Source organism: Stegodyphus dumicola, chromosome X2 (genome assembly GCF_044657685.1).
Source record: "Stegodyphus dumicola isolate Sdum_Otavi_A_Nest chromosome X2, ASM4465768v1".
In the NCBI taxonomy this organism is placed as follows: domain Eukaryota; kingdom Metazoa; phylum Arthropoda; class Arachnida; order Araneae; family Eresidae; genus Stegodyphus; species Stegodyphus dumicola.
In genome coordinates this window covers 70,178,399-70,195,986 of record NC_140781.1, presented here as the reverse complement: position 1 = coordinate 70,195,986, position 17,588 = coordinate 70,178,399, and the positions used below count along the sequence as shown (strand labels likewise).

The window sequence follows — 17,588 nt, the reverse complement described above, 5'->3', positions numbered from 1 at the left end:
CAAATCACTGACCTCTTAAATACGTGCCGAGTGTGCTGACTACTACACTACGAAGATATGCTACGAAGGCAGGAGAAATACCTTATAGAGTTATTTCTTGAATGTGGTAAACATTCAGAACAAGTCAAACAGGTGCCCGGACACATCTGCCCGGTCGTCCAAGGATTACCACCCCTTCTGAAGATCGTTATCCTGCTGCAGTAGCTAAGAGAAGTCGAACAGCGGCTTCCACAGTTGTTTCATTCATGGTTGCAGCATTACGTGGTAAGACATTATCTACTAGTACTGTGTGCCGAAGGCTTCATATGAAGAAACTGTACTCCCGAGTATAAAGTGCTTGTGTTCCACTAAACACAATCCAGTGGATCACAATAAAAGTGATGTCGTCAACATATAAATTGGATTGTCTTGGATTATCGCAATGTATTGTTCGCAGTCGAATTTATATCTGATCTACAATCAAATAAACATGTAAGAGCCTGGAGAAAACATCGTCAAACATAACGCATTCAGAGGTGGCAGCATTATGCTATGGGCTGGAATTTATAGAGGTATGAGACTCAGTTGCACGTCTTTAAAGATGGTTCTGTGACGACTGCGCGGTATCGAGAAGAAGTCCTACACCCCTCTGTAAGATTCTACGCTGCAACAATTGGTCCTGCTTTGCTCCTAATGGATTATAATGCCTCTTCCCTTCGAGCCACAGTTGGACAGCTGGTTACCTATAGAAATAGGCGCTTATCAGCCTGAACGGTCCAAAAACTGGGGTTATGTTATTTTCATCTAACAATGCAATACACTGCCCATGCACAACATTACATTGATCATACAATACCATACAGTGTATTAAAAATTTTTTGCAATATATAGACTTTACGAAATAATGTATATTGATTATGCAATACAGTACATTCGCATTTACGTTTCACTGACAATTAGTTTTATGTGCATTTTTTCCTTTATGCCTCGTTTCATCACGTACTATCTCAATCCAGAGTTTTATCGAGAATTTAGAGCAAGCGTGTATTAAGAATTGTATTTTGTATGATTCATAATAGACGCTTGGGTGTTGTTGCCGCCAGTGCTGTTTGCCTAGAGAGAGACTGAGCCACTGATCAGAATAAACAAGAACGCCTGATGTTCAAATGGTGGATAAGTGCTAAAAGTTAATCGCGCTTTGTCTGTCGGACTAAGGTTAGTGTCGTAAGATATTGTAGAGCTACTAGAGTTATAGCCCAGTTAATACACTGTAAAATTTCAGCACGCACATGAATCACTAGAAGTGAAAATTTTGTTTTATGTTATTTTCAGTTTAAATCATAATAACTGTGAGAAATAAAATTTAATGATAACTTGCACTTTTGTTGTATCTTGTACTGTAGAGTCATTAGGATTTTTTGAAGTAGGAAACACGAAAGTTGAGCAATGCCCTTGTCGAAGAACTTGGACCTCTCGAATACCCGCCGAGTGTGCTACCGTTACACTACGAAGGCTTACAGAAAGGAAGAAAATACTACAGCCAAAATTAATGAAAGGCGATAATTCATCATGTAGAGCTAACTTCTAATGGTGAGAAACAGTAACTACTTGTAAATCTCTAAGTAATGAGTCCTTAGTTGTTATAGCAAGATTTACCCTGTAGAGATATTGGCTATTTTTTTGAAAGCAGGAGAGATGAAAAAAAAGCAATGCCCTCGCCGGGACTCGAACCACGGACCTCTGGAATACGCACAATTACACTACGAAGGCATGCTAAGAAGGCGAGAGAAACCTTATATACGTCCCCTTTGACGAATTAGTTTGTCATTTGTTGTGTCTTAGCATATTTGTGCTTGGATGATTCAATTTCTCTTTTTAGGGGCTTGTTGCCTAACACGTCATTTTATATCTTTGGACATTCTACACCAATTTTTTTTTTGTTCTAATGTTAGCATTTTATTATATTTTTCTATCAATATTTCTTAAAACGTTTTGTCTAAAATGCTTCTAAAAAGAAAATTTTTAATTATTAAATTGTTAAAACTTGTAATCTTGTTTGAGAGACTGAAAATCCATGATGATAACATTTTACAGATTTCCATTTTCCTTTTACATCTTCCCTCGTGGCACTGTTTGAATAGGCTTTATCATAGACACGAAAAAAACAGCAACAAAAGAAATTTTTGACACATTGCCTGATAATTTACTTCATCCTGCTGATTATATTATTCGCTGTGTTTTGACATATCATATAAAGGGGAGACGCACAGCTTCTGACCTTTGATTGGCATTTATTAATTAATAATTTTCCCTTCTCCTAGTTCCTGCATATTTCATAGAGCTCAAGCTGCCACTCATAAACGTCGCTGGTAATGTTTTATCATTTAACGGTGCATGTCATGAAATAGTGCATGAGAGATGATTCCTGTTATCAATGAATGTTTTTTCATCTATTTTTTACTGGTTTTTTTCCTTTTTTCTTCTTTTTCACTTCATCATATTTCCTAATTTGTTTCAGATTATGATGGCTGTTTTGCTGTCGAAACACATGTTTGTTTGCAACGGTACAAAATTCTCGCATAGTGAGAATTACTATATTTATAGTTTTCATGTCATTTCCGATTTACAACACCCTTTATTTATCTTCAAAACACTATAAAGGTGTAGATATATAGATAGATAGCAAAATAAAATAAGTTTAAAATCCATCTCGGATTCAATTCGGAATACGTTTATGCAAACCCAACAACCAGAAACACAATGGGAAATTGCAAGAACAAGGGAGAAAAACATTCCTAAATCAAAAATAAAAGAAGAATCTGCATCTTTTTCTGCATCGTGATCAGGTGATTGGTGCAATGAAAGAAGTAAATAAATCCACCTGTCTGTGAACCAATAAAGGCAAAACTCAAAGTTTAAAATTTAGAATAATCTCAGAAAAACAGTCAAAATAATCTGTGTCTTTGTCAGTCTAAGACCTACAGCCCAAAGAAAGTAGTACGAAAATTTTCAAACTTAGAGCATTAAAAACATAAATAATTTTTCAAATTTTCATAAAAATATTATTTTGAGCAGACCGACTTCTCAGAATAAAATTTGCAATTCTGAGTAATCCAGTACACAAAAAGTAAAACATACGCAAATTTTGAAACCATTACTGGACTGTTAAAAGTATTTTTTTTTGTTGTTAATTATAGCATCAAAATCAAGAAAGAAGCTTAAACATTCTAATAATAATAATTCACATCTTAGTGGACCGAGTCCTAAAAGCTTATAAACAGAAACAATTCAACATATAAAGAATAATAAATGAAAATTTTAATTAAAAATATTTTTTAAAATAAAAATCAATAAAAAGAGGAGTTAGTTCTTAAAGTCTGTATTATTAGAGCAACAAAATTTTGAATTGAAAAAATTATATTTGACCTGTTTAGCAACAAAATAATGCTGCTAGGCCTAAAATAAACTAAGTAATGAATTTAAATAAACTACAAATTTCAAAATGATTAATATAATTAAACGTAATTAGAAAAACTTCGTTTGTAACACTAAATATGGTGTAGTAAAAATGAAAAAACTTCGGATTACCTGGATTATGAATCCTAAAAGAAATCCAATATTGGATTGTTGGATTTCTTTTAAAATTAACAGTATTTTAGGACAAAACAAGTCGAATATATTTTGTCATTTCATTTACAGATTTGAAGAACTAACTTCTCTTTTTTTATTTTTTAATCATATTTTCTTATTTTGTGTTTTTTAGATACAATTTTCACTTAATATTTTTTTACATGTTAGATTGTTAGGCCGTGATGCAGGCCTCATATACATGGTGCATGGAAGACCTGATATTCTGTAAAATACCGGATGTGTCCCAGTCTTCAACAGCAGCTGCCACGATGCATGCAGCTAGTTCCTCAGTACTGTTAACAGGGGTTTCGTACATCAGTTTCTTGATGTACCCCCAAAGGAGGTAGTCAATGCAAGTAAGGTCTGGCGATTTTACTGGCCAATGCACCGGACCACCTCTGCTGATTCATTGTTGAGGATACGTTGCAATCAGATGGAAACGCACATCAAAGCTGTAATCTGAGGAGGGGGCATTATGCTGAAACCATATAGAGCGCATCGCAGAAGATGCGTGCGCCTTCCCATACCATGCAGAACGTTCTGCATGGTAATCTGGTTTAATTTATTTTTCATTATAACCATCCCATGTTACTACTTTCATCATGCAAATGGTTTATTTTTTTAACTGCTTTTACCTTGTTTTTATTCATGCATATATATTTATCTATAATGGCACTTCTCTCTCTCTCTCTCTCTATATATATATATATTTACCAGTCCTTTAAAATACGATCAGTTCGCTTAAAGAAACGATTATTAGCCACCAAATATTATTAAAACCTGTTTTAAAATAAATCTTTCATAGCTGAAAATCTAACGTATTTACACTCCCTATTTAAGCAAATTCCGTTTAACAAAATTGTATACTTTTAAGATCAGTGTTTCCTAAATCATTTATCGTCCTGACCCACATTTTCTAGAAGAAAAGAGGGAGGAAAAGAAGAGTCCAAGATCAAAATCATATACTAATGAAAATATTATATATAAGCATATATATTATTATCAGTTAATTAATAATTGTAAAATAATCCATAATTATAGATAGATATATATAGTTAATTAAAAGGACAATAACAGAAACTTTAAAAGATTTCGAGACACACCAAAAATTTTCTCCCTGTCTATGTTTGAACTGCTGCTTTAGAAATTTGCTTATAGCAGAAAATAGGTCTTTTATAGCAAAAATATATCATCTTAAAATAAATAATGAACAAAAATGTTTTATTAAGTTTGTAACCAAAAAAACACCGAAATTATATTCGGATCAATAATAAAGTTTTTACAAGCTAGCAAAAGCAGCTGTAAAAAGTTTAGTTTCAAAAAATAATGCACGAAGAAATCCCAGTAGTAATAAAGGAAAAATGGAGAATTTTTACCTCCGGCTAAATTCTTCCTTTCAATAATTTTAAACTCTAACCTTTTAGGCTAGGTACGAAAACAGATAAACAGTACACGTTTTTCTTTTTTCCGAGACAAATGCTTTCCTACTAAAAGAATGATGGGCTTTAGCTGGTCATTTAAGTTCAGATAAGCTGCGAGAGAGTAAAACTTTCTACTCTTTTATACCTAAATGTTGTCCTGTTTTTGCTCAGCCGCGTTTAATATTTATAGACATGGTCGTAACAACTACTGGTTTCTTAATGTCATCTACAAGTGGAAAACTTACTTAAAATATTAAATATTATAAAATAACATTTGTAACTAATGTTTAAAATAAACTATAAATTTCACATATCAAAGAAGCGTTTTTCGTAAGTGATTTAAATTATCCCCTCCTTTTGGTGTGACTGAGTTAATTGAATGCATACTTGATTTTTGCCAGGTAGGATTTTATACAATAATAATTATAAATAATAGTACAACATTGTAAATACCTAATATCTCTAATCTGACCATAACAACAATTAAGCGAGTATTTGCGAATGCTTCAGATGACATCAGCATCATCAGATGGCAATTTAGTTTGCAAAATCCAAGTTATTACAATTTCTTCACTATTTCATCAGGTTCTGCTAGACTTGGATTAGTCGAAGATTGGATGCTGTTGGTAGGATATCTTTTACAAATGTATTAATTACCTAATGAAGTAAAATTTAGCTGAAATATTGAATGAGCTCTACGAGAGTTAGAAATAAATAAGTAAATTTATTACTTAGAGTTCTTTTCAAAGGCCTATACATAAGATCATAATATCAATAACAAAACTCAAGACTGTTTTAACCGTAATACGTTTTAAATCAGTCAAACGGATTTCTAACAAAGCTTAATTCTCTTATCAGCTCTTTAATTTGCTATAATTAAACCTGAAACTCCCTTACCGCTTAAAACAAGGAATCAGAATCCTTCGCTGACTTCTCAGTTTTCCTCACAGTTGAACATAGTCTTTATCGAAGAATATTCTGTCACGTAGAGTGCACTCGATTCAATTTGCTTTGTCTTTGCTCCCCTGTCTTGACAGCTGTTTTGCCTTTTTAAATTGTCCTTACATTTCTCTGTTTCGGGACAGTGTTGAGTTGAAGCGATCTGCAAACCTTGAAAAAAATAGTTAAGTTAAAATCTCATACATTAATGGATAAAAGCCCCAACAGAATATTGGGAACGAAATATCTGAGTGCTTGTAGACGCCAATACCATTGAAAGGCTGAACATGGAGTTCTAGAATAAATAATGCAATACTCAGAACTGATTTGTTATGATGTCGTATTGAATAACTAATTTAGCACGTTAAAAGGGGAGAGTTCCAGTTAGTAAGTTTGTTCCTTATTTTTTAATGATTTCAAAAAGAAAAAAAAAGTTCCAAAAAAGCTTTCTCAAACAAATAGACAAGGAAAAATTATATGCCTCTTTAACTTTATCCGAAGAAACGAAATTACGAAGATTGATTTCAAAATTTCATATGAAAATTTAATCAAACGAAAACATTTAAACATTAGCACAGAATTACTAAAACATAGAATGTGAAACCGATGCTTATGCTTTCGAAGATATTAAATTAATGCTTAAAAATCTTCGACTAATCGAGTAATTTTATTGTTGCATATCAGTTTTTTCTCTATTTTTTTTTCTAACGAGACCCCATAAATGTTTCGGGTATTTTTCTAAAATGTGCAACGTCATAAAATTTATCATATTCTGAAAACCCACCATTATCTGATTAATTCCTATAAACTGAAAATATGGGCTTACAAACACTTGCCAAAAGATATTCAGGCATAAAAGATTTTGAAAAACTCTTCACACACACTGTAAATGCTTTTTGATAGACGCTGTAAATGCTAGTATTTATACCTTTCAGTGCCAGAAAATTAAGTAACTACAGTAATATAAAACAGATAAAGGATTCATTTGAAATTCAGCTTGAAGTTACAGGAAATAAAATCAGTAAAATTACTTCCCGCTTCTTGCAGGCTAGACAGACAACATTGTTTCAAATAATTTACAAATCAAAATTTCGTTTTAAAACTTGAGAACTTGTCTGAAGTATTCGACAACTACTAATTTAAATTCAGTCAGAGATAATCACCAGCTTGTAGCAAGAGTGGTAACAACAATCAGTGCAGAAGAGTTTCTCAATGTCAGGCTGATGCTGCCAACATTCTCTCACTTAATCTTTGCTTCTCTTTCCTTATATTTTACATATTCTGCAGGCATAGGTAAAGCGGTAGAAGCGCAAGAAAGATTTAAGTTAAAGAATAACCTGTCAATTGAAATAAATTTTCTATGGTTAACTGCTGGTTATTCTCTCAATTATGCCATAAATACTACTGTTAACTCCTAAATGTAAACATATCCTAAACCTTATACAACACTCCTGTAAGAAAATTCAACATTTGTGTAAAGATTACCTAACATAAGATTAAAATTCATAAAACAAATTTAAGATGCTTCCGAAGTTAAATAAAAATTACTGGAAAACAAGCTGCTGGAACGTTGTCTTAAAAAGGTCTCAAACACAAACGTTTAAATGAGATTACATCATGTAGCTGCAGAAAGTACAAAAAATTTTGACGCAGATCTTTATGAAATTTGCATTAATATAAACGCACAATAAATTCTTAGAACCGAAAAATTTAACTTTAAATTTAGCTCCCTAATTAGAAATGTTAAGCAGTTCAAAAAAGAGGAAAGGAAAAAGATAAAACAACGTCTAATTCGTAATCTCAGGCTTCCTCACCCCTTTTTTTTTAGTTTGAAATGATTTTATGTGATGAAACGTTTTCTGAAAGAATAACGTGCTTGCAACATTAGATGTTTTTTAATCAATTAATTTAACCTCCGGGCTTATGCTTTTAAAATTAACATATTTATGGAATTTAATTAGACTTGGTCCCTCCTTATAAACTAGGGGCATGATTTTCATCAATAAAATATATATTAAGAACTGGCATTTATTATTACAGCTCATTAGCTGTGAATAAAATAAAGTCAAGAAACTGGAAATGATAAATATGAACATGTACAGAAAAATTCAGTTGTGACATTTGTTGTGCTTAATTTCGGACTTCTGTCGTGTAGGCATAAATTGCGTTCTGAATAAAATAGTATATATATACAGTTTGATCTCAGTTTCGTTTAGTCTAAATACCAGTTTGACCTTCTGGTCTGTCAGACCAATTTACGATCCAATTTTAACTATCAAACACCAGAACAATAAGTAAATACAGCATAATTAAAACAGATAAATGTTTGTTTGTGACTTCACCTAGAAGTGCAAAACTGAACTAGCTAACACAAATTTAATTCCGCTTCTCCCGGAGCAGGCAAACCCGGATTAAAAATTCTTTACAATTCACATGTGTAGATTCTAGTGCCATGCAGTGCTAGATTCATGGCTGTTACTTAATAATCAAAGGGAACTTTCCAATCGGCAGCGATAGCGATTCCATCAGATAGCAATATAAAAGTTTCACTACGGTCGGCTGAATTTGCCAATTTTCACTGTCAAACTTAGACCCCTGTATAAAATTCCTCTCATTTACTTTTTTTCGTAGAGTATGTGAAACTGTAGAACAATAGTAAGGATCTTAACAAAAGCAGTGACATGTTATATAAAACAAACCTTACAATACTATTTCGTCATTCCTTTTCCAGTAGATTTTCTCCTCAAATATTGCGGCCTAAGCTATTTTTCGTAACATAATAACATTTGACTCCGAAAAACAGCTAATTTGGGAAAAAAACACTGAATTTAATAGAAGTTAAGTCTGAAGTTTAAAGGATTTCTTAATTAGTATCTTACAAATTAAATCAGCTCATGATATCAACCCAAGTCCAATATATATCCCAGTAAGAGTCAGCTCAGGTTTAACGCCCTTCAAAAATTTCAGACATTTTATTTAGCTTTCTTAAGATCTTGAAAACGGTTGATGCTAAATGTAGCAGAAACTTGTACTCTTTGCCTGTGAGTAAGAGACACATATTACATTTCTCAAATGACATCTTAACATTGAATACTACAGTTTTATGAATGCTTATATTTTAAATTATTCAGTTTGTTTTTCTGTGTACAGCAGAGAAGAGAAGGAATTTAATATTGTCCACTTTACGGTGTTCTTAGTATCAAATTTACTAAATAGTATCAGTCAAAAGTACATTAGCGATTATATTTGTTGCTTGAAACTATTGGAAATGACTGAAGCTTGCATTCCTTAAAATAATAGTTCAAATATTTTGTATCTAATTTATGAAAATTCTGTGTACACTTCACGTATTTCAAGACATACTCAAAATGGCATGCGATTTCTTGCCACAAGGAAACTAACTTCGCGTAACGAGTAACTCTACAAAACCAGGATATATATATATTTGGATTAACAAAGTTTTGTTGCACATAAAGTATATTAATTTTGTATACGCGCAAGTTAAACAAAATTATTAAATTTATTTACTAATCAATCTCTCAAGACAAGTTGTAATTGATGTTAAATATCTCGTTCAAATTTGTCGTATGGAAGAAGATTGCTCCCATTTTTTAACTTTTCATAATGAATAGAAAATGTTTCTGAATATAAGGGTAAGGTCAAACAGGCCATATAAAATTTAAATTTTGTGATTTTTTAAACAGCCTTTTCAATTTAAAAATGATAAAACATGAACATTTTCCTCATTAAAAACTGTCACTGGAAACATACTTCTGCGATTAACAATTCCGAAAATAAAAGGCAGACTAAACACTTTTGTGGACACGATGTTATATGTTCATCATTCTTTCTGACTTAGCCCATCCTAAAATAAGATCCTTTTTAACAATGAAATGTAGTCACACGGCAAGGGATTACATAGCCATTATACGTTGCATCTCTAGAGTTCTTTAATTCGAGGTTCATTTTTTCCTCCGTAAATCCATTCAATAATATTCTTTTGTGATTTCCTAGTACTTAACATGTTTTAATTTATGACTTTCTTTGTGGGGGACTTTGCGGGATTTTTTAATTTATGGCAAGTGGTACGCCGAAAGAATTTTCATACAAGTAATTTGTGTCTTTTAAATACTAAATTTCATGATAATTTATTACTTTAGAATTATAATTATACAAAAAATTAATCAACTAGTAATATTTTTATACATAATTAATGCAACTAATGTTACGAGTTAGCTATCTGCCAATACTGAAGTCTGTCCTCTTTTTTGAAAAAAGAAAGATATTAAGCAGTACTTTTCATGATGAATTTGCTTAGAAATTCTCGTAACGGAATCTAATAACACTGGAAACCTTTTTCCAAACTGATGTTTTAATTTTAGTTACATAAAAATGCAAGCATTTCGCTCTTCAACTTGTATACGGTCCCTGAATATTATTTCCAATTTTAAAATGAAATATCTCTTTTAGTTCTTTTCATGCGGTAGTCAAATTTCTTTGTATTTTATATTTTATAACGAATATAAATTTTTTTAAATATAAGTATAAGGACTGACGGATCACGTAAAAATTTAGATTTTCTGATTTTAATAAAGCTCATTTGGTTAAATTTAGATTGTTAAAACATGAATGTTTGTGTTATTTAAAATGTTTTGTAACTTTAAGCATATGCCTATGACCAACGATTGCGTACAGACTTGTAGACACGGTGTCTGTATTGAAATACGTACGCACTGACCATTTTCATTTACCGTTTGGTTCATACAAGAAAACAGATATCTTGTACTTCAGGAAAGCTTGCATTATTCCACTTTTCGTTTAGGAAAGACCTGTATTAGAGCCAAATGTATTATTTAAATTCTGAAAGAACAGAGAAATTAGGGGCCCTTTCGTGAGATGATCTGATTGTTTGTGCAGGGCTAATGGTAGAAAATTTGTGTCATGCTAAATAATCAACATGCAACCTTCCGCCCTGTAGAAGTAGGGAAAGAAAGCATATCTGCTGAAAAACTTTTATCTTCTGCACTGAAATAGAAAGAGAGAAGTAGACGTGCTGACCTGACTAATCAGTTACCTTAATCCTTAAGTTGGAAAGTTGGGAAGACTGTACACATTGTCTTCCTAGTTTAGAAGATAAAAGCTCTGTGCTATATATATTATTCCTGTCTATTTCAGCCGCTCATCATTTTTTATATTATTATTGCTGTAGTGTAATATCAAGTCTTTTGGTGTAATCAGTACTACAGGTAATCCTTTTATAAAACGCTCATTAGATTTCTGAGAAGTGTCTTGTTATGCGAATCCCTTTAATTAAAACCAAAAATTAATAACAAGGTCAGCTTCTAAAAAATGAGGCCAGTGGAGGATAATTTTGTAACTGAGCAAAATGTGTATATTGAAATAACAATTAATCGGAAAAATTCAGATATTAATATCCTATGACATTTTCTTTGTTCTCACTACTAATCAACATTACAACGAGAATCTTTTTCTTCCTTTTCTGACCACATAACCTATATTTTCCTTAAAATTCTGCTTAATTTTATGCCCTCTCTCCCTCCCACGTAAACTCTGCATATTCTTACATCTTAGAGAGATATTTTCTAAGAACAATTGGCCCTTTTCGCATTACCCATGGGAAAACCACACTATACTAGGACAGCTTATATTATGTACCTTTGATTCCATGAATGTGGTATGTCTGCCCATACCAGTAAAATTGATAATTGCTTTTCGCTTTCGCTTTACGCCATCTCAGTTTAAAGAATGTTCACAGAAAGGGTCTAGTTTATCGAAGAGAGGAAAACATATTATATAGTTATATGCCCGGTGGCTAGCTGCACTACAGGGTTCTATCCCTGGGCTGGACAAGGTTGACTCAGCCCTTCATCCCTTGAATGGGTCGATAAAATGAGTACCAAGTTCGCTTGGGGACTAAACAGTGCGGGGTCCTGGGACAAGCTGACCACTTTATAAAATGCTCATTAGCCTTAGGCTGTGTAATATATTATATATATTATACAGCCACTAATATATATATATATTGGCCCTTTTCACTTTATATATATATTTCGGGTATTTTGTAATTTTTTAAAACTACATTATTATACCAAGTAAACTAATGCTTGAAAATACTATCAAAATAGTTAATTAATTATTTTTTAAAATTTAATTTTATTTAATCAGTTATTTTTAGAATTTAATAATATTTGCTTGGAATATTAATGAAGTATTAAAAATATAGAAATATTCGAAATATTATGTGCACATATATATGTAAAGGTAAAAACTGGAGAATATTTAACTAATAAATAATATAAATGTTGAGAAAAATGCGTCGAAATTAATTAAGAAAGAGATACACGTAGAAGTAGTACCAATTACCTGACAGAAGACACGAATTAAAAACAATTTATGCAAAAGCTTGGAAACCAAAATTAAAATAAATTAATAAAAATAAAGCAATAATCATTAAATACTAAGTCATAAATAATAGTTCATGCTTCCTTGCTTCTTGTCAAGGAGCAGACAAAAGAACTACCAACGGAGGCAAGTTTTTGAATACCTAGACGAAGAGCAAAAAATAAAATAATCAAAGAAATCCTTTTTTAATTTTCAAACGCATTTTATTTTTAATTTAGTTTTATTCAGATTTTTTCTTCAGTGTTTTTTATCCATGCCTTCCTGTTAGATAGTTTAGCACTCTTAGTTTATACCTTTCGTTTCTTTCTTATATATTATGTTATTCGCTTTGATAAGTTAAAAAATGGACAAAGAATTTTTGAGAAAGGGTGAATGAAAAATAATAAGGTAACTTCTGGTCCAAAAACATTAACTTTATTCTAAACACTATGAACATCGAAGCTTGATTGAAATAAAATAAATTATTATTTAAAATGTAATTTCGATCGTGTACCTGCCAGATAACAATAAATCGTCTTGGAGTATGTTTAATTTCTGGATAGTTGATATACACAGCCTTAAAATTGCCATTATTGTGCTACTGCTATCTGTTATATAATGAATAGTTTGTTTGCTTATTTTAACTTTGAATCACAACGTTTCATTCACGTTATTCCGGAAAACTGTGGTTCATAGAGGATTATTTCCTTTATAAAATTCAATCAACTTAGTGCAGGAAATATTACTATTCAAACTTTATATTGATGGGGCGAAATTTAAGGCAGTATTATGATAAACAATAGTATTATAACAGTAATATAATATTAAAATTTTAAATACAATAATTCTTTTGTAACATTTTTCTGAAAAATTAATGGATTTCAATTTGGAATTTTTTTTTCTGAATGCTGCCTGAATTTAATTTGGAGTCTGTGATGTAGAAAGTATTCGCATTCGCTCAATTACATTTATTTTAAAAATTGAAAGCGCCAAGTTTCGATACGAAACCTTTGAATATCTGAATAGAAAAAGTTAGCAACAACCAATACTCTTCATTATGTTTCAGTTACTATTTAATGAAAGGAATATCTTACAGCATTTGCTTCTGCTGTGCATGAATTTGGGTACTTAATTGCTTCCGTTTCATTATCCAATTTTTAATTTCGGAAGCTTAAGTGCTTCATCGAACAGCAGCCAATTTTCTATTGGAGAAGTAACGTGTAATAAGCAGTTACTGATCTTTGGGGGAGAATGAGTCGTCAAGGACTTTTGATGAAATTCTAAATTTAATATTCAGTTTAAAATATTTGCGTTGCTATGTGTTCTTGTACTTAATAAAACGTACTTAAGAAATGTTATGTTAATTACACAATTAGACATTACTGTATGTTGTAAAGGTACGTCAGTTTAATTAATGGAGGATATTAACTTTGATGATAAAAAGATAAATTAATTATCTCTTTGTAACTCAAAAAAGTAAACTTTCAAAAGGATTTTCGATTTTGAAAAATTAGGAGAATACGAGACGGATAGAATATCAAAACTACAATAACATGAAAGGGAAGTTTTCTGCTTTGAAATTCATTATGTACCGCAGACTTCGAAGTTATTTCCCATTTCTATGCGTAGCATTATTAACATTTCCTGTAAAAAATCTTTCATTGGGCACAACAACATATTCTTAAATTTTTAACGATTTAAATTTTTTTACATTTTCCAAACACTACTTTAATATTCTCTACTGCAGGATGAATCTTCATCTAGTTTTTAACTAACAATACCAAAACACTCTACAGAAATATTATTATATTTATTACATCAACTCAAAGTACAGAACTAACTAACACAAATTTTATTCCAAGTTAGTATCTTACCACCTGTCTATGTTAATTATATAACTACTATTTAATATTTAATCAAAGAAGAAATTCAGCAACTGGTAGAAACATCTCGGAAGTCGAACAACAATAGAGTAGCTTTATTACGACCGGCAGAATTTGCTAATCATCCCTCTTAAACTTGATGCTTACTTTTGCTTAAAACTGCTCTTGTTTATATATTCTGGTGGAATAGACAAAACAGTAGCAAACGGGAAAGATTTTAATGCAAGGGAAAAATTATGCCAATTAAAATAAACAAGTCGCAACTCAAGTTAATAGTTATGATTTTCAGGACTTTTGTTAAACGCCATCTTAAATGGGAAAGTTATCTACCGTTCCAGAGATACATACTTAAATAGAGAAATGTTGAAATGTGATTTCTTTCTGTGTCGGTATTTCTCTGCTATTAAACGTTTCCTGAATGTAAATAACTATGGAAAGTTTTTACTTGTTTCAGTATCGCTGTGTAATTTTTAAGAACACATATATTGTAATTTTAAGAACAATACCATACCGACGTTCTTCAGCTGAATATTTATAGCGTTCCATCAAAACAGCATCTTTCTCAACGTCAAAATACAAGGTAAGTAAAACAAATCATTCTGTTGTAAATGAGAGTATTAAAACAATTTATAGGTACATATTTACCTTTGATTAAATTAAATTGTATTTACATTTGGCACATCAACATAAATTAGCCATATTTCTCGCTGCTCATTACAGATGTTAGTTGATTTTGTCATGTGACGTAAATGCAGTCCATTCATTGCACACACGCTGAAGCATATCAGACGCTACAGACACGACGGCATGAAAAATGCACTTTTTGTGCTCATCAGGAATGGATCCCACTTTTAATAAAAAAAAAACATCAGCGAGAAAGTCATAACGTAAAAACATCATGACTTAATTTGATGTAGCACGGAAAAATATGGTATAATTATTTTGTGTCTATATACAGATACAATATTATAAAAATTGTATAAACATTTTAACAGAATACACAGTAATGAACATTTCCATATGGATGCAGATGAAAGCATGGCATAACATTACCAATAAATTTGTGAAACAGAACAATGCATTAGTAAAACAGAAAAATCAGAAAATTTTTAAATTATATTCAGTACGTAACTGCAGAAATCTTTAAATTATATTCAGTAAGTAATATAGGGATATAAAACACGAAGTACGAAGAGGAAAAAAAAGTATATAACTGACTGCCCTTTTTTTGAAGGGGGAGGGTAGGGAAGTAGCAGTGAATCAGATATACCAGGCTGTGAGCTATACTCTTATCAATGGCAATACAGTGTCTTATGCGACTGACTGCATAGCTTTGCTGGGTTCCTGATTCGTGTTTGTCAGTGGGGCATAAATAGACTTTTCAAATGGTAGCTTTCGGTATAAGTTCAGTCGAACAAATCACCATCAGCGAAGAAACCGTTAATTCTAAGGCCAAAATGATGCAAGTAGGGAATACATGCCCTCCTAAAAGTACTGGGTAAATTACGGAGAGCCGCTAATTAAGTTCTGACTTACATTAGGGAACATATCTAATGTGTCTAAAATGTCTTCTGCCTGTAATGGCCATATTTCAATAATTCTGCCATTATTTAGAGAATTCAGTGCTGAGTGTATATGGGAAAGTGGAAATATACAAGCCAGAAGATATCTTTAAGGCCGACAAAACCAACTTAATTTAATTTATCAATGTTTATAGCAGAAACAATTATATTATTAATGTTTATAGAGAACATTACTATTAAAAAACATAACTGTTTTGGAGGCAAGCACAGCAACGTTAAAACTGTTGTACTGTTATGTGCAAATATGGAAGGAAAGGAAAAACTAAAACCTTAGGAAAGAATATACGTCCAAGATATTTTAGAGATATTAAATAACTGGAAGTAGATTATGATTTCAACAAGAACTCATGGGTAACTTCAGACATTTTTGAAAGTGGCTAAAATTTACATAAATACATTTCTATGCAGAAACGAAAAATTGCTCTATGATACACAAATGCAGTGCTCATCCTCAAGATATCTAATACAAGTGTATAAACTTTTAAGTTTTCTTTTCTTTCCTTCGTTCCTTTTTTTCCCTCTTTCCTTCAGAACTGCAGCCTGTAGATCAAGCAGTAGTAAAAATTTGTAGAACACATTATCGCAAAAGTAGTTTGAAGAAAGTCTTAGTGTGAATCACACATTTTAGAGCATAAGAAACAGCAGAAAGAATAAGATTGATGAAGATGAAGGTGAAAACGCTTTTGAAAATAAATGTACAAAAATTTTTGCCAGAAGATATGTTAAATAAGTTTGACATTTTACGAAGCAGTTTATAGTTCGAAAAGATTATTATGACGTAAAATGTTGTTCCCAACAATCAAAACGAACTGAATTAAGTGATTACTTTTTTAAATGAATCCATGCAGTATTCATACGTAACTTTGAGGGAATTGGTACTTTAACGCAGGTAAAATTGCGTTTATATTTCATTTTATTACTATTTTACATTTAAAATTAAAAATAAAAAAAAAAAAAATTCTAGTCTTAAATGATGTTTTATTAAAAAATCCACTTTGCAAATTCCTCCATTTAGCCAAGTTTTTCGTGGTGGTTTGCAAGTTCGTTAAATAGAGTTTTGACTGCGTTGTAAGATTCTAACCTGTGTACTTTTAAGTTACAGTTAAAATTGCAGAACCTTAAGAACTGGTAAGCGAATAATCGCTTGAGTTCGTGAGACAGTAAATAAACTTGAGAAGGGTTAAAGACCCTTTATTATTCCAAATTAAATTCACAGAACTCCTCCTTGGAGTTTTACAATAAAGCCTCCACTCGGGCTTGAACTCAAAAACTAAGAAAACAACTTAACTAATCTTAGCTAAAAAATATAGCCGAAGCTATTAAAATTCCAGCAGAGTTGGCCCCTTAATGCTAAATAACGGCGAAGCTATCAAGGGCCTAAAGTACGGCCGAGCGTGATAATAGTTTAAGAGAGAATAGCCTAAGAAGGCGAACCCGCGCTAGTCAGAATCACTGGTTCTCTCTCACGAAGTCAATAGAACTTCACGGTTAAACAATTCTCCTCATTTTCATTCAAACGTGATTCTAAAACTACGTTCTGGCCGGAAGTTGTAAGCTGAAATTTAGGAAGACAGGAAAGGAACTTTAACTCAAAATTTAACTGTCAGATAAATTAACATAATCCTTACAGCGTATCACGTTGAATTGCAAAAGAAGCGCTTGTAAGTATGAGAGCTAGATTACTTGTAGAAAAATTTAGATATTACAAATACAGAAATAAGTACTGAATAGTTCTGCTTACATTTGGGATT

General features: G+C 31.6%; 1 protein-coding gene across 5 annotated transcripts in view; it reads left to right on the top strand.

Moving 5' to 3' along the window:
* Positions 1-17,588, top strand: part of LOC118192271 (atrial natriuretic peptide-converting enzyme-like) — a 1,449,396-nt gene that overhangs the window by 769,310 nt on the left and 662,498 nt on the right. The window lies entirely within an intron of this gene.